At 40.1% G+C, this 24,817-nt stretch overlaps 1 protein-coding gene across 4 annotated transcripts in view; it reads left to right on the top strand.

Moving 5' to 3' along the window:
- EYA2 (EYA transcriptional coactivator and phosphatase 2) overlaps positions 1-24,817 on the top strand; it is a 90,785-nt gene that overhangs the window by 6,895 nt on the left and 59,073 nt on the right. Inside the window, exon 1 of one of the 4 annotated variants that reach the window (XM_042883707.1) lies at positions 5,046-5,066. The exons of the other annotated variants lie outside the window; for them this stretch is intronic. The gene's annotated coding sequence lies outside the window, so the exon portion shown is untranslated. Of the gene's footprint in view, positions 1-5,045; positions 5,067-24,817 lie in introns of those variants that run through there. 4 annotated transcript variants of the gene reach the window in all.

Here is a 24,817-nt window from a genome sequence, read left to right as displayed (position 1 = left end):
CCACGGAGAACTAATGCCTCGCTCTGTGCTGAAGAGAGCGACTTCACAGACCAACTCAAGCGGGGTAGGAAAGAGTTGTATTTCTAAACAAAGGCAAGAGGACGTGGGGAAAATTTCTTAAACTCAGCAAATGCCTTAAAAAGTGGAAATGCTTCTAGGATTACTCAAGCATCCACAAGAAACAGTGAGGGGAAAGTGAAGCAAGGCATCTGAAATTTCTTGTTTTTTAAGTAGGTTGAGTAAGCAAAGTGTTCTCAGGGCCCCTGTTATTTACAGCTTAGTCCGTGCACCACGCAGAGATCCTCATCAGCTGTCTTAAAGGCAAGTTTCGCATCTATTGCAAGTTCTATCTTTTGATGAAATGCTTGATTCAGTTTTTTGCCGTTTCATTGTCCTACAACTGCTTTGAAATAACTTTGATCAGTTTTGAATATAGATCTGTATCACCAGTTCTGATTCCCCTTGCGACTGTGCTTCTGTACTGGATTGCCATCATTAGAGTTTAATTGTAACTCCCTAACGATTATTTAAGATTTTAATTAAAGTCCAGATGTACTTACAAAATGCTTCACTTCCAGTAAATACTGATCGTGTTAACTTCAGCTGAAGCACTGCTATGCAAATGCATTTTTCTTTCAATTTTTGTGGCTGAAACAGCTGAAATATTTTAGGTTTTTTTAGAATTGAGCAATAGTTTTTATTTGAAAAGAGATGTTGTTTATCCATCCTTTATCAAACTAAAAAGCACAGGTTTTTTTGATGACATATAATACTTTTGTAAGTAAAGCCTTTGAACATTTTATTGGCTGTGTCCAAATTTTTCTTTTTTAAAAATATGTACTATTTGGTTTTATAAAACTTTTTTTTTTTAATTTATTAAACTCTTTTGTAAAGTGCCAAATTGATACTCCACCTCTCCACTGAGATGTAGAATTAGGAGTGAGTCAGCTTTAATGCTTGTAGCAAAATAAATCATCTCTTTCACTGTGCTTAACTGTGGGCAAATATATGCTAGATCTGGTCCTGATCTCCCTGGTTTTCAGTCATCTCATTTAAATAAGGAATGTCCCCTATTGAGAGGGAACAGTTTTAAATCTTCTGTATCTGTTGCATAAGTGTATTTTTTTAAAACCTTTCCAGTTGTAAAGGCTGTCAGTGCAAGTCAGACTGACTTCTCTAGCGTCCAAGCCTTGCAAAACAGGAGCAGGAATTGCCATGTCTCTGTGCTATCTGCACTCACAGGCCTTATTAGCAACTTGGCAAAGGTCTTTTGCAGCAGTTAGCAAAAGTGAAGAAATCCAGATCCAGTGGAAGCCGTACAGCTCCCCAGGCAGGAGGTGCCGCAGCCCTGGCCGTAACAGCAGATGGAACCTCCTGCACAGAGAGACCTTTGCAGTGATTTGATTCCATCCAACATCTTCTATGACCTAATGCTCCTGGGGGTGTTGGTGGAGCTATCTCTTTAGCAGCAAAATAAGGCAGGCACCAGTTATTTTTATTTGCTGCTATAAAATAAGCAAGATTCTAATTCTGTTTAATGTTTGTAGACTGTTGTGTAAATGTCTGCTTTAGAGGAATCTAGTTTGTAATAAAATTCAGTACTCTTTGAATAAAAATCAAACTTAGGTTTCTGACCTAAAACACACCATCCTTCAGCAGTGCTACAAATATGTGTACAAGGCAGTGCAAGGCTCTGCTGTTCAGAAACTTTGACAGACGTTTGCTGTCTCTCCTTAAAATGAATTTCCCTCTTCACTGCTTCTGCACCTGAAAATTTTAGGCGGTAATTTGAAAAAATCCATATTTACCTTTAACATATGATTTAATTTTGTTTGTTTGGCAACCATTCCTCCTGTTTGCTGCAGCAGATTCGGATAATTTGAGAAAGAGAAATGACTGGGATGAGAGACTAGGGAAACAAGCTGAGTTTTCTATAAAATATTTGAGATCTTGTAAAACTTATGAGCTGGATTTGAGACAACACTTACATCCCCCTGCAAGGTTGGGGGTAAGGGGTGGAGACGATGGTTTAGAATAGAAAGTAATAAAGGATGCTACTGCTGGAAGTAGGATGCGTTGATGTTAGAATCGGGTGTTTTCCTTCCTACATACTAGTACTGCTTCTTCCCCCTATCCTTGCTGCCACAAATCAGGATTATTCAATCACGACGGCAGTTTATCTGTTTGCAAAGTGGGATGGTTGCTTAACAGTGCACAGAAGCATCGTGCCCTGGTTTAGGATAGGAAGTGGAAAACGAATATTATTTTGAACTTGAACTTTGTGAGCAGGCAGAAAGTAATTATCAGAGCTGGAACTCCCCCGGGAGAAGCAGGGGAGTGATGCACCGCACTTGTAAGAAGCGCTGTGGGATCTTAAATATCTCGTCGTCTTTAATGCTTTGGTTTTATATTTCTGCTTTTTAATTGATCTTCCACTCCTCATTTTTTTCTTTGGCAAATGGTGGAAGAGACAATTGCATATAGACTTGGTGTTCTGTATTTATTAATAGATGCTGCTTCCTTTCTCTTGCTGATAGGGCAGGGCTGATTTTACATCTTGGTCTTGGTGCTGCTTTCAGTTGTAAAAGGAATTCTTTCACTACCTGGGTTATTTAATAGGCTACTGATGGTTAAGAGCATGTAACTGTGAAGCCATTGAATTACAAGTTCTGAGTGAGCCACTCATGTATAACATTATTTATAAATCATAGAAGTTTATCTGTGTTGTAAAATACGAAACAGTGTCAGTCTGCAGTTATGAAGTTAATATTGTGAGTATCACCTTCTTAGTAAGCACATAGCTATTAAAATACTACTGTGAGCTCTTTGTAGAAAAAAAGAGAAAAAGAAAAAAGGCAAATTTCTGTCTTCATTGGTTTTTCACTATTTATTTATTGTTGTATTGCTGTGACTTCAGCAAACTATGACCTAAGGTTATTTTTTTTTGCTGCTTCTTCACAAGTTCCTCAACAAAGAACATCACCATTTCACATTTCCTTACAGACTGTACAGTACCTTCTGTAGACACTGAAAGTATTGTTCTGTATTAAGTTAGATAATTAAACAACAAAGGAAAAAGATTTTTGCTAACTTTTTTAATGTGATGCTTCTAACTATCAAATAGGATATTTTGTTCTTGGGAAGGAGATTCATCTTTAAAAGATAATATTCATTTTTAATATAAATACAGGAAATAAAATATGTTCCTTATGGTACTTCAACATGGTGTCTCTTTGATGAAGTCTGCAACACTATTTTACTTCTTTATTAACAGAGTTTGGGGATTTTTATTTTTGAGTTTTAAGGCTAGCAAAATTAAGTCACTTAAAAAACTGGGGGATGATTTATTGTAGCACAGTAGGAGAAATTCGTCTTGAGATTTTAATATCTTCCACCTGGTATAGAAATAAAAAGAAAGTAGTCTTTAGCTGGTGACTAATTTGTCACTAATACTCAGGGGTTCCTTCATTACAACGCAAAGATGTCAGTTTTGAGAGAAACATACGGTAAAAGAGCCGAGTGCAACTTCCTGTAGCAGACACTTCGAAAAAGGAGAAAAATAAAGGTCTGGAAAGCAGCTGAAGCTGTGTGAAGGAAGGCTCTAAAGCTATCAATCAGGGCAAAACGATTGGGGAAGGATTTTACCTGAAGGCTACAGAGGTATTCATTAGGACATGTTCAAGGAGGAAAGTCACTCGATATGGCTCCAGAGGAGGAGCCCTGGCAAGAAGTAATGCCCTGACTGACGTTCAGTTCTCCCCAAAGTGCACGTACTGCATTCTGAGGAGGAACTGTATTGTCGTGTTGTTCAGTTTCTTTTTTTAAAGGCACTGCTTACTGATGTCTTTTATACTTTGTCACGGTGTTCAATGACTTGCACCCAAGACGTAGCACAGTTTAAAAGAATACTGCTAGAGAATATCTGCATCTACTGACAGCTCAACCCCAATGACTAAGCATCTCTGTTACATCAGTCTCAACAAGTCCTTTTTGCCAGCAGAGAACAATTCTGGTGTCCAGAAATTTGCATGTCTGGTGTCATCCCTCTGCTGCAATAACAAATCCTTGGTTGAGTTCCCATCTTTCCAGAACTGTGGTTTCATGACAGTGTAAGTAAGGAAGGGGGACTGTGAGCAGCCGCAGTACTAGGAGAGAGTGCTCCTCTGTGCTCGCATCGTGTTAAAACACAGAAAAACAAGAATGAGAAAGCTGGATAGAAGACATGTACTTAACAACCAGCTTTAGAAACAGGACATAGGCAATTGGCTGTGGCAGCGAACTGTGCAGCTGTGCCAGCGAGCTCTGCTGTGTGTGTTTTACCAGTGCAAGTGTTGCAATAACGGTCTGGTTTCCACTACAGGACTGGATGCTCTCATATGCAGCAGCAGCTCTGCTTCTCTAAGGCTTTCTGTTTTATTCTTCCCCTGCATTTAATCCAAACGAACAGCTCGCTCAGGGAGCTGTGGGCTGGCTCTGTGCTTGGCAATTGTCTATGACAGAAGCAGCAATTCAGTGTCAGGACTGCAGCAAGTTAGGCGTAGGAAGCAGTGGTGAATGCTGCACCAGGAGGCATACGTGTAAGAAGCAATATTCATGACCACTTTGTGGTAACAGTGTTCAAGCAGCAGTGGAAGCCCTGCTGTCCTGCAGCTCCCACGCGGTGTTCACACAGTTCTCTGTTTCTTGCTGGAGATTGAGCTTTAATAGTAGCTGTTCTGCAACTATTTGGAGACTTGTATTTTGTCAGGAGCAGATTATTGGAAAGAAATGATTGATTTTGCTATGTTTCTTCCAGTTTTAATATATTCGTCACTCAGATCATGAGGAAGTAAGGCACGGGTGACCAAGAAACGTTTCTGTACGCAGGGTGGGCGCTGGCCCTGTCCATGGGCGGTGCCTCCTGTCAGGAGCGCCGCGCCGTTCCTCCTCCCGCGCTCACCACAGCGCTGTTTCCCGCCCTTTTTCTCCCGTCCTGCGGGGGTTGTTGCTGGTTTGAGGTGGCGACAGGGAGGGAAAGAGAAGGCTGACAAAGGAGGCTGCTCTGCTTCTCCTGTGTCCCACCTGAGGTAAGAGGCGACGGAACCTAAAATTAGGTCCCACCTTCTCAGAAGTCTCTGAGCTAATGCCCAACATCCCGTGGGCACGGTGGTCCTGCTCAGAAAATTGGACCTGTGCTTTCCTGATCTGTAGGCACTGGATCCTTTAAGTGACCGTTTCTACGAGGGGTGCTTTTTCCAGGTGAATGAGAAGGGCGAGGATCCTGCTCTTTGCAAAGGAAGAGGGTTTACGTTGAGAGGGATCTTGGTGAAAGCTTAACTTGTAGCATGTGAAGATGACCAAGTGGTGTTAGCATGTCAGCAGGTGTTAAGAGACCCAGCTGCTGTGTTGGCAAACTAACATTTTTGGAGTCTTCTCTCTTTTTCTCAAGAGCCTTACATTCACGCTTTCATCCAGGGAAGTAAGTTAGAAAAGTTGTTTGAATGGCAGTGGGTTCAGGAGAGAGCTTTAAGTAAGCATTCTTACACTTATTCTGGCAAGCCAAACTCTTGCCCAAAATATTGTCTGCCATTCCACAGACAGACTGGTTGTCTTTTGTTAATTGTGCAGTGGGCCTTTAATTCTACGCTAAACAAAACCTGCTAGTCTTGTGTTATCCTTCTTGCAGCCAATTCTCTTTTGCTCAACACCTCAAGCAGAACTTGGTTTGAAATCCAATCTAGCGAGGTGCTGCCTCCCATGGCAGACATGCTATTAAGGGCCACAGATGTCTCCTTAATGAAAGGGTTTTGTTGTGCCAACACGATGCTCTCTCTCTTTCCTCAAATGGATGCTTTCTGTGTTTGGTGCAAATACCATTACCAGAAGAAACAGTATGGAACTTGCAATCTTGTGGTCACTGGAACATGAACTTCTGAGATTTTTCTTGGCATCTACTCCTAAAGGGTAATGCATATTGGGCTTTTTTTCAGAGTTACTGAAAATCAGGCCTTAAGTTTTATCTGGTTGGTCTTTTGTTTTTGTTTTTTTGTAGTGCCTCAAATGGTTTATACACTCTAATGACCTCTGACCTCAGTAGGTACAGCTTGTATTATAATCCACAAATCAAATATTAGTAAAGAAGAAATAACAGGGATGTGACTTGTGGAAGCATTTTTCAGATGGTCCCTGACAGTGATTGATGAAGAGGTTGGATGTTTGCATATGAAAAAGGGAAGCCAAAATTTGACTGCTTTAACATGCAAGTTTACTGAATATAGGTAAGCTTTGCACTAAGATCTTAGCCTAAAAGTTACTCAGCTATCCCTGACACTGTAAATTTGAAGATTTCCAGGCTCATTTAAGTGCTGTCAACCAAGCCTTGTGTTCAATCCTAACCACTTTTCACTTCTGTTAGGAAGGCCTGAAATCATGAGACCTTGGAAAAGAAACTGTATTATCCTGACACGAGTTTAAAAGAAATATTTCTTCCAGATTGTAAATGTCCAAAATATGCTGCTCAAATTTGTTCTGTTCAGTGTTAATGTACAATGGTGAAGGTAAGTGGCTGTAAAGTCAGTTTTCATGTTTAATTAGTTGTGCGTGTGATTCATGTAGTCTTTTATTCTCATTCCAATTTCATGCCAGCCTTGTGTTTTTATATTGCTATGAGTTTGTATTTCAAGGTAATACTTGTAGAATGATGGCTCTCAGCTTTCATGGACATCCTAAGTATATTTTTGATCTGAGGATTTTAGCTCTACAGATATTGACAAGTAAGTTGTTTTTTTTTATATACAGAAGAGATGTGATCCAGTTGTCTTTAACAATGCATGTAATCTCACAAGAGGAAAACCCTATTCTTATCCATTAAAAGCTCTACAGTTAAAGAACTGTGTGGTGAAAAACTGCCAAGATTTCTTCTTTAAAATAAAGATGACAATGGCCACTTGCCTGATGAGGAAATCTTTTTCTGCACCCTTCTATGTAGCAGCTGAGCTGATGGAAGTCTAGCTGTTGGCAGCATCTAAGATGAGATGCTTACAAGTACTCTGTAGCCAGCCACTATCTTCACTGATACTGAACACCCGTGAGCAATCCCCACTAATTCCTGTTTCATTTTCTTGATATCTAGTAGAGCTTTTTGGCTCTAAGTGCATTAGTCAACTGCTAAGGTGAATGCATGACCTGAAGTAAACCTGCAAAGTAGTTATGTCCCCCTGCAGAAAGGACTGAGGTACAAATACCCAACATAGATTCAAGAATCGCTGACTCAAAGTCTGCATGTTTCCAGGGAAGTAAAAGCAGCTATCACTTAAGTAGAGAAGTGATTTAGTTACAGTGTCCTACTTGAATGGTCATTAGACCATTAGAATGCATTAGAATGGTCACCTTGTGAGCAGTGAGGCTGTCTCTATTAGCAGTTGTGTTAGTAGACTGCAGGTATGGTATCAAGACTGGATTAAGTTCAGAGCTGCCATGACATCAAAAGGGGTGACCTCAACCTTGCTGTGTTTGTTTCTCCTTCCCTGTGCTGGTGTACCGATCATGCTGTGAGGCAGAGCAGCTCACTGATCTAGCTGCAAAGAAAACCAGGAAAAAAGCCAGCTGCTCTTCTGGCTGACAATGGATTCATGCGGCTGCAGAAGTCTGCAGGAGCCTGTGTCTGAAGAAAGGAGAAACTAGTGTTGTATCTTTGGTCAGATGCAAGATCTTTGGTTTTTACAGTTACTTGAAGCTGGGCAAATGCTGAGATGAATGATAGTGCAGTTTCGCTGCTACCCTTGATAACTGAACTTCAAGGCAAACAGTTTGGGAAGTAAATGAATTTACAAAGTGTAGTCAGCTTAACTGATGAGGATTAATCAGTTTGATGCTTTAGTATATAAATAAATATAGATAATGATGTAATAATATGTTAATATATAAACTTACATTACTTACCCGGCTTGGATTTCTAATGTACGAAGTCCTGTTCTGTTCCTTCTCCCTGAGAACACCTTTGGGCAGATGTTTTTGAAATGTGCATCTTGGCATATCCCAGAGGAGATTCTGAGCAAGATGTGAAAGTTACCACTGCTTTCTTTGAAGAGAAGCTGGAGGAAGGTCATGTTTACATGTTGAAATTATAAAAGCATTTGCTGCAGCAGGAAGAAGACAGGTATGATTCCCTCCAGGCACAGGCTGAGAGAAAAAATTTCAGTGGATAATAGTAAATAGAAGGATCCTGATTTCATTCCTGTTTGGGATCTTATCAGAAGTGCCTTCCTCAAAGTCCCACACATCTTAGTAGAACAGCAGTGAGAATTAGGAGTCCTTAATTCCTGTGTTTCTGAAATCGCTGGTGCTTTGGATGCTTAAAAACCTCACTGAAATGAGCTATAGCAATCCCATTTTTGGTTGCAATTTATACAACTTGGAAATTATATTTTTAAATTAGGATTAATTTTCCCACCAAGTGAGGTTGACTGACTAGCTACTTTAATTACTGAATATAGGTTACATATCTACAAGAAAAACTTCTCTCTGACAAAAGCATATTATGTCTTGGCTCTTAATAATAACCAGCTCAACTTTAATTTCACAGCTTGCTGCCAACAGCTGCCTTACTAAGACATAGTACTCATATTAAATGAAATTTCATGAAAAAAAAGAAAAAGGAAAACTCAGTTCCAGCTGGATTGAAAATGCAGTTGGAGCTCTTCTATCCTGCGTATAAAGCTGCCATCCGCGTAAACATTCCAAATTACTTTTTCATTTTTAATAATGAGGATCAGACCTTTTCTTATTATTGAGGCCAGTGTAAGATATTAGAAGCATACAATTTCATTCAGAATCCATTAGTTATTGGATCCTGTCCAAAGTTAAGTATTTGAAGTGTTTTGGGAGAAACTCACCTTTTAGTTTCAAGATTTTTGACAACCTACTTGTAAGAAAACCCTGAAACGAGCAGACCACTCCAGTCCTGCTTGGTAGCTCTCGGATGCATTAATTACATCATTTTCTCTTGGAGCTGCTGCTCATGTATTGTTGAAAGCCCTGCAGCTGATGAGTGCTTGCCCAAACTACCAACAGGAATCTCAGTTAAATTATCGTGCAGCCTCTCTGCACATGGAAAAGATTAATTCTCGTAGCCACAAACAGAATGAACACTTTGTACTTACAATCATAATGTAAGTTTGTGCTGAAGTACAGTGACAGTAACCAATTCCGTCCCAATAAATTCACAGTTCTTCTAATCGTGTGTTTTAACAGCATCTTGATCCCAAAAGGATCAAAGAAGCTTTGTTTAGCTTTAGGTCCCATCCCTCGTAGTTCTTCCTCTCCCTTTGCTCCCCATGAGCTCAAAAAAAACATAGATGAGATGAAACTCAACCATTGTCGTATAGTCCTCAGCAGGGAAGGGCACTTTGCAAAACCACAGAAAGGAATATTTAGCCAATAGAAATGACAGGAAGTGTTGTGGGCAGACAGAGCACAAACATTAGAGCCTGCTTTGGCAGAAGTCAATATCAACCTGTCTAAACTGCCGTAAAGTTCTTAAGTGATGGTAAAGGCATTGAAAGTTAAAAATTCAACATGTTTAACAGTTGCACTGTACCTGCAGCAGTGTCTGTTTGCTACTGTATGGGAAGGTTCGTTGAAGGCTCTCTGATCTTTACCAAACGTGGCTAAGAGTTCAAACAGCAGCATTAGCTCAAGGCATTGGAGTCAAGAAGTATGGAAAGGAGTGTCTGATGAAGCAGTATGCAATATGTAGTAAAGGTGCCAACAGTGGCTGCATTTTGCCCTCAGGTAGATGAATAATGCTCACGAGAAGCATTACTGCCCTGTAACTGAGCTTTTGCTAAAGTTAATTTTGTCCCCAGACCTCTGCAAAGGCCTCTTGTCCATTGTTGCATGTGCTGAGATGTTGTGTAACATGATGTAGTCCCTGAGCACTGTCAGGATTGATCTCCCAGTAGTTTCCAGTGTTGTAGGATGGCATTAAAACACAGGACAAGGTTTCTGAAAATTAGAGGGGACAAAACAAGCTTTACTGAAACTACTTTGAAAGCTGTTTCATGCTTCAGGTGACATTTGGTGGCTGTTGTACTGCAGCAGCAGAGAAGGACCCAGCCCCATACTGTATGGAACTGAAGCACTGCCTGCCTCAGAGTATTCATTTCTGGTGACTTCAGGAAAGTGTGTGGAAAAACAGGGTATGCACAAGATACAAAATTGCCATGGACAGGTAATGATTGTGTTACTAAGTAAGCCAAAGATTTGTTTTTTGCCTGCTTTGAGGCAGCTCAGTAATTCCTCACTGCTGAAACATTCTACTCCATAACCTAGAAATCCTGCTTCTGATTAAACAAATCTCTTTTTCAATATGAATCTTGGGCTGAGTGGCTGCAATTTTCACCATCATAAATGTTTTCCAGTTCCGTCTCAGACCAGTACAATGAAATAATTATTAGTTGCACTTATGCACGTATATCCATCAGAATTAGCAATTATTTAGGGGGGAAAAAAAAAAAAAAAATTTGAAATGCTGAAAAAAGCCCTGTATGCTATTAGAGAAAATCCTTTCCTGGTATTAGTCTTGCTTTAAGATGCCTTTTTCTAACATTATTGTCACCTTGAACTGTGCTTTGTTTGCTTGTTTACTTCTGTCTGGATTCTATGAAGCAGAGATTAGAGCCAATACTTAAAGCAGCATTTATTACCAGCAAAAGAAGCAGAAAGTGCTGGGGAGAGAAGAGAATGTGAACATGATTTTATATTCAAAAACATGTTTCTGGCTTGGGTTTTTTTGGAAAGGGAAGGTCCAAAAAAGTGTATTGCAAAGACAGCATTACTTAATGTCTTTGTAGATGAGCATGGCAGAATAAAATACACATCTTTTCATATATCTTGGAAATATTTTTTAAAAAGATTGAGTATCTAAAACTATTCCCAACTCTAGTATTTTCTCCCACATCTAACATAAAGTGCAAACCTATTTCTGACATTTGATCTATACTGTCCATAGGTCTTTTATATACACAGAGGGATTTACTGCTATGTAATCAAGCTCCTGAAGAAAAACGTTGTCCTTTTATTCACAAGGGATGACTGTAATAAATTAAAATGGTTTCCCATTAGCTTTCCCTACTTAGCTGAACCACTTAAAATTACTTTGGACTTTGCCCTTGTCTGACCTCCTCACCTTTGCTCAAACATTTCTGTTTCCAGGAGTGCAGCAATGGTCCTAGAGCCTCACTTCTCTGAATAGTTGCAAATCATTTCAGTCTGGAAGCAAAGCACCAAGGTGGAGCCCATTTGGAGTTAGAAGAAATGTTTAATGGTTTTAAAAGCCTAATGCCCTGTCTAACTTGAAGACAGTCTGTGGTATCATAGGTTGCTGTTTGTATTAAGAGATGATTGTGGTTTGCATGTGCATGCATATTTTTCAGTAAGACTGTGTTAGCAAAATGAAGGTAGGTTTGGGCATTATTTATTTAATTACTTCTTCAAGATTTCTTTGGCAATAATGGCTTTACCAGCTTTTAGACAAGACTTTAGAATAGCCATGAGCAAAACTGAGGGTTGTTTGAGCACAGATGTACATATAAAAAAGCATATGTAAGGCACTGTTCCTTTGCCTATTAAATGCAACTAGAATTGTATTGATTTACAAAACAAATTGCTTGTCTGTAGCATTTGTTCTGTCAAACATTCAACTATAGTTTTATAATTGATGGTATGTAAAAGTTAAATTGCACACACATTAATCAGCTGTGCTCAAGTTAACAAAATACATGCAGTTCAATTCTGAATTGTCAGTTTTAGTTATGAAATGAATTTTTTTACTAAGTCCCAAGTCTTGTGTCCTCCTGTCTGTTGCTTTTCTTTGTATTCATTTTCTAAATTCAGTTTTTGCACTTCTTACTGGTTTGGAATAGTAACTTCAAGGTGATTCAAGATGGTCTCAGTGCAGTGTTGCAATGTGAAGAGCCATAAAGATGTTGCTCTTGCAAAAGTGGGACAAATGTCTGACTTCAGAGGCACCACTGGTGGAGAGTCCCCCCAGGTCACCATGAGTACGCACTCCCTGATAGATGGTGTGCTTATTAATGCTTACAAATTAATGGTTTATTTTATAGACAATGAAATTGGATAGAACTCCAGCTGTGTCTCAGCCACCCATGTCAGAGACAAGTAAATACATTAGGGAGAGAGCTAACCAAACATTTCAGAAATCAGTGTGCTTATGGAAAGTAGTAACTGAAAAACAAGCTCAAATGGCACTCAGCAAAGGTATGGTGCAGTAGCCTAGTTTTATAGGAATTGCTAGATAACGTCAGTCCAAATGTTTCAGGAAAAGATCCAAAACTGTCCTTTTCTGTGCTGTTCCAGTTCTGAAATACTTTTGTTAAGTGAGGGCTAACTTGTCAGAACAGAAGGAACAACTTGGCTGGTTGCAGTGAAGATCTCACATCTCAAATATTTTCAGCTATCTGTGATTATTCCACATAGGTAAAAATAACTCATAGTCTGCATAAACTTGAACAAACACAGGGAAACCACAAGCTGACTGCAAATGTTGCTTGAAGAAGAAAACCATACCCTGTGTGTCATTGATCAAAGTCATCTAATCACAGCTGAGGGCAATTTAGTATTAGCAGTGTTGTCTGGTCAAGAGGATGCTGGGACCAGGTGGGGCAGTGTGCGGTGGTCATATGTTAGTCTTAGGTACATTGTGCGACGTGGGGAATATCTGCATAGGAAATGTGAAAAAAATGCTAATATTTCTGAGACTATTTTTAGAATCTCTATTAATGTGTCTTGGGCTGTTGGGGTGCCAAGGGCAATATTGTGAGCAGTTGAGAAAAGGAAATATGTTCCCTAGTTTTTGCAGTTTCTAATGCACGCTTGAATCCTGGGAGGAAAGAAGACTTAGCAGGGTGTTTGACCACCGAGGCTTGTTTCCGTTCCAAAGCAAACTCTGGGCTTTTTGCATACGAACATATGCAAGATTCATAATCTGGCACTGTATTATTTGTGTGCATACATAACCTGCAATTTATTAAAGATATCCTTGCTGCAGCTCTCTGCCTCTGCACCATCTGGGAAAGATGCAGAGATGAGAATGTTCTTAGCAATTGCAAGAGATTTTCTACAAAACCACTGGCTTGCAAGAGCTTATCACTGGTGAAAGAAGCATCTCCGGCATTTCATAAATCATCAACATTACTCACATGCTGTTTGGAGATTTGTATCATTAGCAAATTAATCATATTTAGGAACACTCCCATAGCAGCGTTGGATGAGAAGCCATGCAATGCCTTCTGCCAAATAAACTGCAGAAAGTGGGACCTGGGGGATGAAATGTGGGGAGGAGAAGCCAAAGCACAGCTTTCATATTACCTCAGTGTTATCCCTGATAGCAGTCTTTAAAAATATTTAAACAAAATAACAGCAAAGATCTTGTCTAGGAGCTTGACTTATGCTATAGGCAGAACATGATGGAGAAATGATTTCTGGTTTTGACAGGGAGCATCCACAAAAGTTTACTCGTTTGCCTTCCAAGTCTGTAACCTCTCTACTGTGGCTCAGCCTTGAAGTACGAACACCCACCAGACTGCTGTCATGTAAGGAAGAACGGGGATGCTAGGAGTTGCAATTTTTTTATGAACCAAAGGGAAATCTCATTATGGAGTGAGATCTAAACCTGAAGTTCTGCCTACTTGAGGACTCTTAACTAAAACCATAGTGCTTTTCTTGTTAGAAAAACCAAAAGTTTTGGTGTAACTGAAGATAATTTTGCCAGCCTGTTTAGAATTTAATCTGTACACTCATTCTTAGAGACACCCCGTGTTCATTGTTTTCCCTGTGAATTCACTGAACTTCAGTTTTGAATTCTAAATTCAAATTCCCTTGGTAGCTTTTCCCATGAATTATACTCTACAATACATACTTGGGTAAAAGTTGCCATACAGCAAAGGATCGTATTTATTCCACTGCTTCTCTGATGTAATCTTTCCCCTTCAAAAAAACAAACAAACATAAACCACATGTTAAAACAAACACAAACAAGTGCTGAATTGTGCCACTTTTTAATCACTGGACGTTACCTGCAAATTTAGTGCTACAGCAATACAAAAAGACCAACAGAACCAGCTGGATATTTGATAACTGGTTTATGCATAGCCTTTCTTTGGCTTTTTCTTTTGGCCTTGGAATGCACTAGGAAGCATTGCAGCTAACTTCAGCAGCCAGGAGACAGGAGGGTGTACTTCAGATCTTGCCATACATTGCATTAGTCCACAGACCACCACTATGTTTTGGTACTGCAGCATAAGACAGGTAACGGCCATTAGCGACTAAACTGACTGTGTCAACTGTCTGTGTTTCAAACCAGCTGTGAAACTGGTCTGCTAAGTTCTTCTGCTATGTCAGTGGATGCCAGCAACTTTCAATTTAAAATGCTTTTTAATGCTTTGTATGGCACTGGATACATTATATAGAGCTGAATTATAAACTACTTTTCAAAATATCCATGATTCAGCTGCTTGTATGGAAAAATGTATACTCAGCTTTTGAGAAAAACCTTGACTCTTAGAGCTCTCAGGGTCAGGCTCTTCCTCTAAAAACTTAGTTTTTTGCTTAAGGTACGTGTGCATACTTTTCAAGATATTTGTCCCATACATTTACTGGCAAAGTGGTATGTGACAAGACTAGAAAATAGCTGCCTTTTTTTATTAGGCTTTATTAACTGTTTCTCTGATGAGCCAGAAATTTGAGTTCTTCTGGATAATCCCACGATAGAGGAAAATAGATGGAATGTAGTTCTTTCAGAAGCGCATTTTGTTTGTATGGTTTTTGTTTGTTTATTTTTGTGTTCTCCATTTCACAGAAAGGAATAGAGATTGTATTTTTCAGTTAGTGTTCCTTAGCATTTCAATAGGTTCTTCTCATGCCCATGCTTCAGATTTTTTTTGACTTTTTTCTTAGGTTCTTCTGTTTTTCTGTTTTCTTGCTGATTTTGTGTCTCTAAGCTTCCACTGCCCTGACATACCCACATGTATAAAGAAAGTAATTCAGGAACCACGTTAGAAGTGAGAGATGCAGGATATTGAGACATTAGGTGATCCCCAATGCTACTTTGTGAAGAGAAGCCAAATGAAGGGAAGCTGGTTCTCTAATTGTGGCATTTGAATTCCGTGCTTAAAATTGCAGCTAAACTGAGTAAATTCAGTTTCTGGGCTCCTAAAAATTAAAAACCAGCAAGGAAATACACAAACTGTCTTTGTGATGACAGCCTGTAAAACCAGCAGCTGTACAGGGGTTAGCAGATTGGTTATGCTTAAAGTGAACCATGGCAAGACATGTGCTAACAGAAGATGCACAACATACCTAGCACCTATTGCTTGAGGGTTAAAACAGACCAACTGGAGTAAAACGACTGGGAAAGAAGAGTTATGCAGCCAAATGTGAATGAAAGAGAGAATTTAGGCCAAATGTGAATTAAAGTGAGAATGTAGGCATGCAGAAGTTGGGTGTGGGAAAGAGATGCTATGTGGTCTAGGAGAAAATAGGAATGTGAGACTTAAGCTCCTGTTCTGTACTGACAACTGCAGGCAGTGTCTGCACTCTCCATTAGAAGAGTGGAGAAACGCTGTCAAGTGGTCAGAAAAAGTCAAAGATACGCTGCTTTCTTGGCATTTTAGTAGGTGTACAACTGATCTTCTGACTTGGATTTCTATATAGCTTTCTCTTTTACCTCTTTGTGCTGATTTAACAGTGTAACCAGTTATCTTCATGATTCTGAGCTCAGCTTGCTCAGAAGTGGAAAAATGCAGTATTCTCTCCTATACAAAAGTAAATAGAGGTAGGCAGATTAAATACAAATCATCTCTGTAAAATACTCTCCTAACAGGAAACCTGTGACTGACTGAAGCTGAATGCAAGTCTTCCTAATGAGAGCTCTAACCATGGGGTCATGGCATCAAATCGGTCATTTCTGACAAAGCAATTTGAGGGATAAAGAAGAAAAAACAGTCTTTTACTCCAATTTTTGTTTTGCAGAAATTAAATTAAAAACCTGAAATCAGACATATTTTACTGTTTCCTTGCATTTCACTGGAATTAACAGGAACTCTTTCCTTCTGGGAAGAAGGAGTAGAGATGGCAACTGTACTTCTTTTGGAAAACCAAGCACTGCATACGGATATTTTGCACGGCAGTTGATTTTTGGTAGCTCATGTTGCAGTAGCCATTGCAAACAACGAGGGTCAGCAGGTATATCTGTGCACATTGCTAATGAGTCAATTGGTTTTATTTGTGTCATCCTGCAGTAGCCCAAAGAAATAAATTTTTGTTGGTTGTAGAAATTATTCCATAAAAGTGTCAGAGAGAAACTGTGCCACAGGCGATGAGCTGAAGTTAATCCAGTGTCAGGAAATGCATCAGCATTGAACTAGGTTGTCGAGTTGCTCTTCTGGGCTGTGAAAGGGCAAGGGCCTTTGAAGTCTTGTGTGTGTGGGAGAATATTGCCTTCTAGCTAAGGATATTGCAGATCAAGTCTGAGTTTTAGGCCTAAGGCAGCCGTCACCTTCGTAATGTCATACGTAAGCGTCTTCTCAAATATCCAAGAAGAAAAAGTTGACTTTTGATTGCAGCTGGATTTCCTAATCTGTAATGACAATACTTTCTGAGATTATTTGCATGAACTCAAGGTAGCTGCCATTTTCTCTACTTGCAAGAAATTTTCCTGAGCTGCTTTGCAGTCCTGAAAATGAAGCCATCATCCTGACACTCTTGTGTTTGTGGCAGTCCCCTGTTTTGGCCTGGTGCTTGAGCAGCTTCGGAGGTGCTGAGCTGCAGAATGGCTCCCCTAAGAGCTGGACTGTGGTGATCCTGAGTTGAGTGGTGTGTGACATGGTAGGAAGAGAACTGCTCTTCGCTGAGGCAATCTCGACTTTAAGGTGCTAGTTTTGTGACTGAAGCTGTAAATATCTTCCTGTAAAAGATACCATGGTCTGTGGTCATTTAATGTTGTCCTCAGATTTCAGATTTGACAGTTCTGTTTGGAGAACTTGCAGCCCCCTGGGAAAAGGTTGGGTAATAGCAATTAGATCCTCATTTTTTAATTTTTTTTTCAGTTTGTTTTTTGAAGGGGAAGGAAAAAAAGGGCAAGGTCAAGTTTTCACCCTTAAACCCAGTCTTTCCTTTCATTTGTGCCAAGTGAGTTGCAACACAAGGCTGTAACTTTTATACCTCCTCATGCAAACCCTATGGATATCCCATTAGGAGTGCTTGTATGTATTATTTATGAAAAGTGCATTGTTACTACTGAGGATCAGATAAGTAGCTTGAAGACTATTGTCTGCTTTGAATGTTCTTTTAGGTTTTAGTACTAGCCAGACTGTCAAAAACTCTTAATACATCACACACAGTTCTGACTTCTAACTAGAGATTGTCTGCCTGGAGCAAGTAATCTGCTATTTGAGAACAGGGTGCTTGTAGAGTTTTAAAATTTGGGAGAATTTGATGTAGGGTGTGCTAATAGGGATGAGTTTAAAAACTTAACTAGAAGCAGTTGAAAAAATGCTGCTGTTACATGGCTGTCTATTCTTCACCTGTGTGAAATAAGATGGTGGCATCTGTTCAGTTGCAGGCAGATAGATGACCACATCACAGTTCATCAGACCCTTGTACAGAGCACAGGAAATCAGCCCGTGCTCTTTCAGTTCAAGCTGGGAGTGGAAGAGGGAATGGAGAAGAAAACTTGCATTTCTCTTCTCCATTCTATCTGTATTAAAGAACAAAGAAAAAAATGCATACACATCTCTTTCCAGAGCACTGCTGCTCCAGCCTCACCAATTAGGAGCAAATTTCTTCTTAGGAAAGTGTAACTGAGAAGTACTGGAAAGAGAAGTGTGTTGAGACAGATGTGTTCTTGTATGGAAAATGCATTTTTTTTTTTAATTCAGCATAACTTGCAGTTGTGCGCAGAGGTGCTCCTTGATAGTAGGTACCTGATGGGTTCTGTGGACTCAGTTTGGTGTGATGGACATATGAAAGGCACTGTTATATTACCTTTGGCCCCTGCTACTGCCCTTAATTTTGACATGCCATTGTAAAAACCTTTAGTAGGTGCTAGATCAAGTAAGTGGTTAGCTGATTGGCATCTTTGTTCCAGCAATGAAACTGTGGTCTTTTTCATCACTTTTCCACTTACTGCTCTGTATGCTGTTTATGGCAGTGAAGGCAAACCTTTTCAGTGTGTCTGCCAGGTTTATTTTAAAGATCATGGTGTTTGGTGCCAACTCTTGTCTCTCCTGGTGCCAGACTTGGCTCTAGCCACAGCTGTTTGACATTGTTAGGCTTCTTCAACAGTTGGATTACATCATGGTGAAAGGAGGAACAGGGATTTTTAAAAATTCCAGTTATTCAAATGCAGTTGTCACAGGGGGAAAAACAAAGCGGAAAACAAAACTCCTGCAGTTCAAATGTCAGTGTCCCTCTGTACTTTGGCAAGACATTTGAAGCCTGCTTAGCATCATATAATGGCACTTTCAGGAAGTGCTTTTCTTTATCAGATCAGACTCTGCAAATTAAAACAAGGATGTTTGTGTGAATGGCATTGGGCTGATGCACTTCTCGTTTGGTGTTTTCATTTCTATACTGCCCTGCAGTCTGTCAGTTACCAAATGGCAGGATCACTGAAACGTTCTCCTTAGCCCTTCCTTGTCTGATAATCACCTGTGGTCATTCCTGTAAAAACCTGTCTCATCTTCAAAATAAACCTGATGCTAGCAGCTTTCTGATCTTGAACCCACCTTAGCTTTCACTTTAATGTATTGTCACACCAGAACTTGTGAAGTTAGACCTCAGCCCACCTGAACCCTCAAAGTGTCCCATTTCTAGGCTATTATTTTAGTCTGACTCACAAATACCCACAGAAGCAGGCTATTAATTGAATGAATATTAAGGAAAACACTTGTGAACATGTGCTCCAAGTAGTTTCTTCTCTGCTTAGCTGTTTTCGCACTGTTAGCGAGTGTGAGTGACAAACTTAAGTGAAGTTTTTTAGTCCAGTGTTGCTTTTTATGAGTCTTTTTTTCTAACATGCCCAAGATATGCAACTGTTAGCTTGCATTACTTCACTCACTACTGTTGTACTGTGGCTCTTTAAAACAAGTCTCTTGGTTTTTATCTAGAAACTGTCATCAGTCTGCTAATTCAAAAAAGTGTTTTACAACATTCCGGTGAGTGATATAGATACAAAATTTACAATTTGTTTATTTTTTGTCATTTTTTGTAACTGACTTCCATTACAAAAAGAAGCGTTTACCAGCAGAGAAACTTCTACACATTTCACACAGATTCCTGAAGAACTTAATATAAACAATAATATTTTCTTGTGTTTTTAAAAACATAGGAGCTCAGTGCTCCTAAAGAAGTGTATCTGATATGCATAAATAGTTGCCAGTAATGACTGCATAAACCTTTCTTAAAATTTAGTGGTGTGATACTCTGTCTTCCAAGACCACCCTCTGCTCGTTCTAAACAAAGATATAGGATTGTGACTAAGTGAAAGTTACAAGTTTATACATTTATTTCAACACAATATTTACTAAATCCAGATCAGTAATGAGACCTGCTCCAAGTCCGAACAAGTAAAGTGTATCCAAGTAGAGGTAGAGTTCATAATTCAAGGGCAATTAAAGCCTTGCAGCTTCAGGGTCAAGTGGTCCTGGATAACCACTTACAAGGACTACTCGGAAGGAATACCTCCTATTTTACATTGGCCCATGATGTCAGAAGCCAATGATGGTGGTATGGCTGTAGAGGTTGGGCCTTTCCACCAATATTTCAGTTTGTTGCTGTGTGACAGATGGGGCAGAGCGGCAGTCTGACAAAATGGTGTCTGACTTGGAAGTACGTATGAAGCAAAGGTGTGTCACTGGATTCCTCCACGCGAAAAAAATGGCACCCGCTGGCATTGTTGAATGTCTGTGGAGACCAAACGGAGGGTGTGAGCACAGTGAGCTGGTGGGTGGTGCATTTCAGCGGCGGTGGCAGCGATGTGAAAGACAAGCCATGTTCTGGGCAGCCTTGCACAGCTGTCACACCACAAAATGAAGAGCATCTCAATCAGCTCATCCATGCATATCGATGGATTACAACCAGGGAACTGGGTGTGGAGCTGAGTATTGGCTTCAGTGCGTTAGAAGCGATGGTAGCAGTGTGGGAATGTTGCAAAGTTTGTGCCAGGTGGGTCACACGAATGCTCGCATAGGAACAAGAATAACACCACATGCAAGTTTGTCAGGACCTACTGAGCCAACACAAGGCTGACGATGACGATTTCCTGAATTGCAGCACTGCTGGTGATGAGCCATAGTGCCACCACTATGAGCTGGAATCAAAACGGCAGTCCATGCAGTGGAGACATGAATTCAGAGCCTTCAGTGGGTAAAGTAATGTGCGCTGTCTTTGGGATAGGAAAGAGGTGATCTTTTAGGATTTCCTGGAACCTGGACAAACCTTCAATTGACTGCTGCATTGAATGCTGACTAAGGTGAAGGCTCAACCTTCCAGAATCAGGCCAGAGAAGAAGACTGTCATTCTCTTGCACCAATGACCATAATTCACATTGCATCAACAGGGAGAGCAAGGTTGGAGTTTGAAGGGTGTTTTTCTTTAGTGAGAATGTACAGGCCTCTTGACTTCATTATTTAATGTTCAGTCCCAATTTTGCAGAATTGGGACACAAGAGTCCTTCCCAGTCATGCCATGCTGAGCTTTGGGAATTCATTGCATTGGCAGGCAAAATGTGCTTAGACCAGTTGACAGAGCTTGCATCCCATTGCCACCACAGATATGTTAAATCAGCAATTACTCAGGAACTTAAAACTCTGATTTATTGATACGTTAGAGAGGACCACTTCAAAAAAACCCTAAACATAGAAAAAAAAAAATCCCCTTCCCTCTGCCTGACCCTAAATCAGAAGTCTATCAGGCAGAGAGGAGCAACTAGAGAAGCCAAAGTGGGGTGTTAATTTTCTTTATTTCTTATGCATAATAATGGGCTACCACAATGATTTTTTTTTTTTTTAATTTTTAAGTACAAGGAGCCAGGGGAGGCTGCTTAGATTCCAGACTTTGAGACCAAGCCAAAAGAGAAGGAAGTTTTCAGGCATGTTGTTACATTTTCCACTACTTCCAGTTTCTTAAGAGAGTGTCCTGAGTTCTAGAGAGTCCACACACTTTGTTGCATTTTATTTTGATATGTAGAAGATCAGTTACATTTGGGACAGCGAGGCTGGCATTTGTGTTTTCCCTCATCAAGATAGTTGAGAAATAGAGGAAATATACCTTGAATCTTTTGTACACTTAAGCTTTTTTTGCTTGTAAATCCTTGAGAATGATGTGCAGACAGACAAGATAGTCTTCCCTTCCCCAACCAGGGGTAAGAAAGTCCCAGAGAAAGAGCTTTCAGCCTTTTACGTGTGCAGCAGACATTTCTCTTCATGTCTTCTCTGGTCTCTGCTTCTGGAGCAACGTTGACCTGAGGGATTTAATCAAGGAGAAGGTACGTCATTCTCACTCCAGCCTCACCTGTACTGTTATGCTAGAGTTTTTCCTCACATCCAAGGTCCCTTTGCTAACGTACATTTCATAGTTCTTTTTCCCATAGCTTTTTTTGAATTATTATTCCCTGAATGTCACTCTTTTATAGGCTGACAATAGAGGTGATGACACAAGCCTGTTATAAAGGGGCAGCCTTACCTTTCTCACTGAGTTGTTGGAGTCAGTGCAGGACTTTGACAGATTTAAAGAGTAAATCAAAAGGGTGAAGAAATTCTCATAGTCTGGGAATGGAGAATTTTTGGATCAAAAATGAGTGAGAGAACATGCCCTGAAGGACAGCTCTCATGCCTCACCTCTTTCTTGGCTGTCTTGTGTTCCGGATAGTCATTCATCAGCATGGGTACTGGTACTGCAATAATGTAACAAGTTTTACCTGAAAATTTTAAAGCACTTTCCAGTGCCTAAAAAGGGCTTAAATGAAAGCTTTCTCACTCTTTCAGAAGCCATGATACAGTCCTGAGCATCTTGTCCAAACTGTTAGTCGTAGATCCTCCTTCAACAACAGCACATCTCTCCCTAGTGGGTGTCAGAGCCAGCCATGTGGCACTGTGCACCCTCATGCCTCACTGTGCTGCTGCGTGCAGGGACTGCTGTCAGCTCCCCTCTACCCTCCCTTAAGCAGCGGAAGAAAAAGTGAGTTTTCTACTGAAGTTCAGTTCTCATCAAGATAGGGTGGAAGGGTCTGAGTGGGGCACATGGCTCAAAGTGGGTTGTTTGCAGTAAGAAGCCTGTACAAATGAAGATGTTGCTCTGTAACTCATGAATGTGTTCAGCCAGCAGCCATAGCAGCTCTCTGCTATTTCAGGCCTGTTTGGCTACTGCTTTAGTGTGCTGTTTTCACAGCTCATTCCCTCCTGAGCCCTCTATGACTTGTGATAACATTTTATTTTATTTTATTTTATTTTGTCTCATCCTGATTCACTGACTGTATGTATTCACACAAAGTATTATCTGGCAATACTTTCTCCTAGACTGTGCTGTTATTTGGCCACTGGGATCCAGGTGGGTGCACCCAGGGTGTCACAGGTAGGAATAGGATAAGTAACAAGAATAAGGGATAAAAGTAACAAGAGGACTCCAAAGCAAAAAACATTCTTGTGCACTCTGTAACAGAAGGCAGCGTGTTTCAGCATGAATATCAAAGTTATCAGCGGTTATTTCATTCCAAATCTCCTTGTTTTTCTCTAAAGCATACTTTCATAATTTAGTTTTAAGTACATTCTTAGCCCTTAAGAGTCTGAAGAGAAGTGATAAGAGGCACAGTTCTTTGGAGTGAAAAGAGATGCATATGTTGTAACAAATAAGTCTAACAAGCCAGGCCCCTGCTGCAACCTGTCTGTGGAGCCATGAAGCAGTCCTTTGGTGTGATGGGTCTTGGGTGTGCAGCTGGAGCGGCCTGCGTGGATTTCTGCAGCCATGAGCAGCACCAGTGGCCAGTGGTATCTGAGTAGGAAGAGGCGTTTTGTAATTGTGAATGTCCAAGAGAAATGTAGAAATTGGGAGGGATTTTATGCACTTGTGTCTATGTGTATTTACATATATCTGTACATATATACATGCAAGCAAATTTAATTTTCAAGTGACTCCATGTTATAATCTTGAAGTGTTTCTTTACCTGCCTAGCTTTTATATTTGGTATTTAATTGTCTGCAACAAGAGAGTGGAGCTGTTCTTTGGCAGACAGTGAGGTCTTTTGCAGATGTTGCTCCATTTAGCAAACAGGTTCTCTAGGCAAGAAAGGCATTCTGAAAAATTAGACTTCCTCATTTTGACTTATTCAGAGTGAAATTCTGCTATTGAAATTAAAAAAAAAACAAAACCATAACAGTGACTCACAGCAATTATATAATGTATTTCCTGGTTAGGCTGCCAAATTGAAAGTCTGTGGTGCAAACCCCATCACTTTGAATTTTCAAGTTACTTTTCAGACTGTGCCTTCATAGGAAACAGTGGTGAAGGTAGCTAGCCTTGTGTGTTTGTATGTGTTCTGATGCCCTTTCAAGTGCTTCTAGCCACATTTACCTTGGAGTGATCAACCAGAAAATGCTGGTGCTTCCCCTGGTCTATCTTCTTTCAATCTCATCCTGGGTTAATTGCAGGAAGTGCGGGGGGATCACAGCCCTGCCTGCTCCCTTTCTTCTCAGCACTGCTCTGTGGCTGCAGCCTGGGGGCTGGGGAAAAAGCACCCACAGAAGGGAGTAGTACAGAAGCCTTGCTAGGAGTAGGAAGAACATATATTGATATGAAGACAGCAAGCTTTGTTTAAATCAACAGGTCTGAGACAAGAAACAGCATGTCTTCAAAAAGAAAAAGGGTAGTAATAGAAAAGCACTCTGTAATAGCAGGTGAAGAAGCCTGGTGAAGCAAGCCAACACTTCCTGAAATTCAGGACATCCAGGGAAATGAGACATGCAATTATTTTTGCCAGTCTCAAGCACTCAAAAACCATAAGGCAGGCATCCTTTGAAAACAGATGAAGTTGACTCAAAATTCACGTGATAGGGTTTTTCATCAGTTTTTTACTCAGTGAGTTGGAGCAAGACCAGAGACTTCCAATGGAAGTGAAATTTTACTCAGAAAGACTTGTTGCCTTAAAAAATAAAAAAGTGGAGAAAGAGTTTAGAGCTGTTGGCATACTTTGTTATGTTTAAACAACAGCGATTTCAGAACTGTGACAGAAATGGTCTCCTTTGTGATCTCTTTTCTCAGCTACTAAAACTGTTTAGAATTAACATAATAGTAAAAAAAAAAAGGAATTTGGAAATTTTAATTTTAATCCAAACCAATATTTTTCTTAGGTGAATAATTTTAGATATACACGGAATTATTGTGGAAAAGGGCTGTTTGTGGGAGGACAGTTTCTCCTTGTGATTTTTTTTCTTAATTGCATTACTGAATTAACAAGCCTAATAGTTATATAGGACTTGGGTGACTCTTGAAATGAGAGCCGAAAAAGGTTGGTTTTTTTTGTTTGCTTGCTTAAACTGAAGCAATATGTGCTTATCTCTGATACTTTATTAGAGTTTAGCTTGTATGAGTGTGGCGAGCTACTCCAGCGCTGGGCTAAAGAAAAGGTACATTTCAGAAGGCCAACAGTGAGATTTTGAGGTGGAGTGATGTATGTACAGAAGAGCAGTGATGAGTGATGTAAGCAAGCATAGCTGGAGAGCATTGCACTTCATTTTTCATTTCAGATGTGTTTTGTCCATTGCCT

The sequence above is a fragment of the Lagopus leucura genome, unplaced genomic scaffold, assembly GCF_019238085.1.
Source record: "Lagopus leucura isolate 7727_CA_CO unplaced genomic scaffold, USGS_WTPT01 Super-Scaffold_100039, whole genome shotgun sequence".
Taxonomy (NCBI): domain Eukaryota; kingdom Metazoa; phylum Chordata; class Aves; order Galliformes; family Phasianidae; genus Lagopus; species Lagopus leucura.
This window is presented reverse-complemented; position numbering and strand designations above follow the sequence as displayed.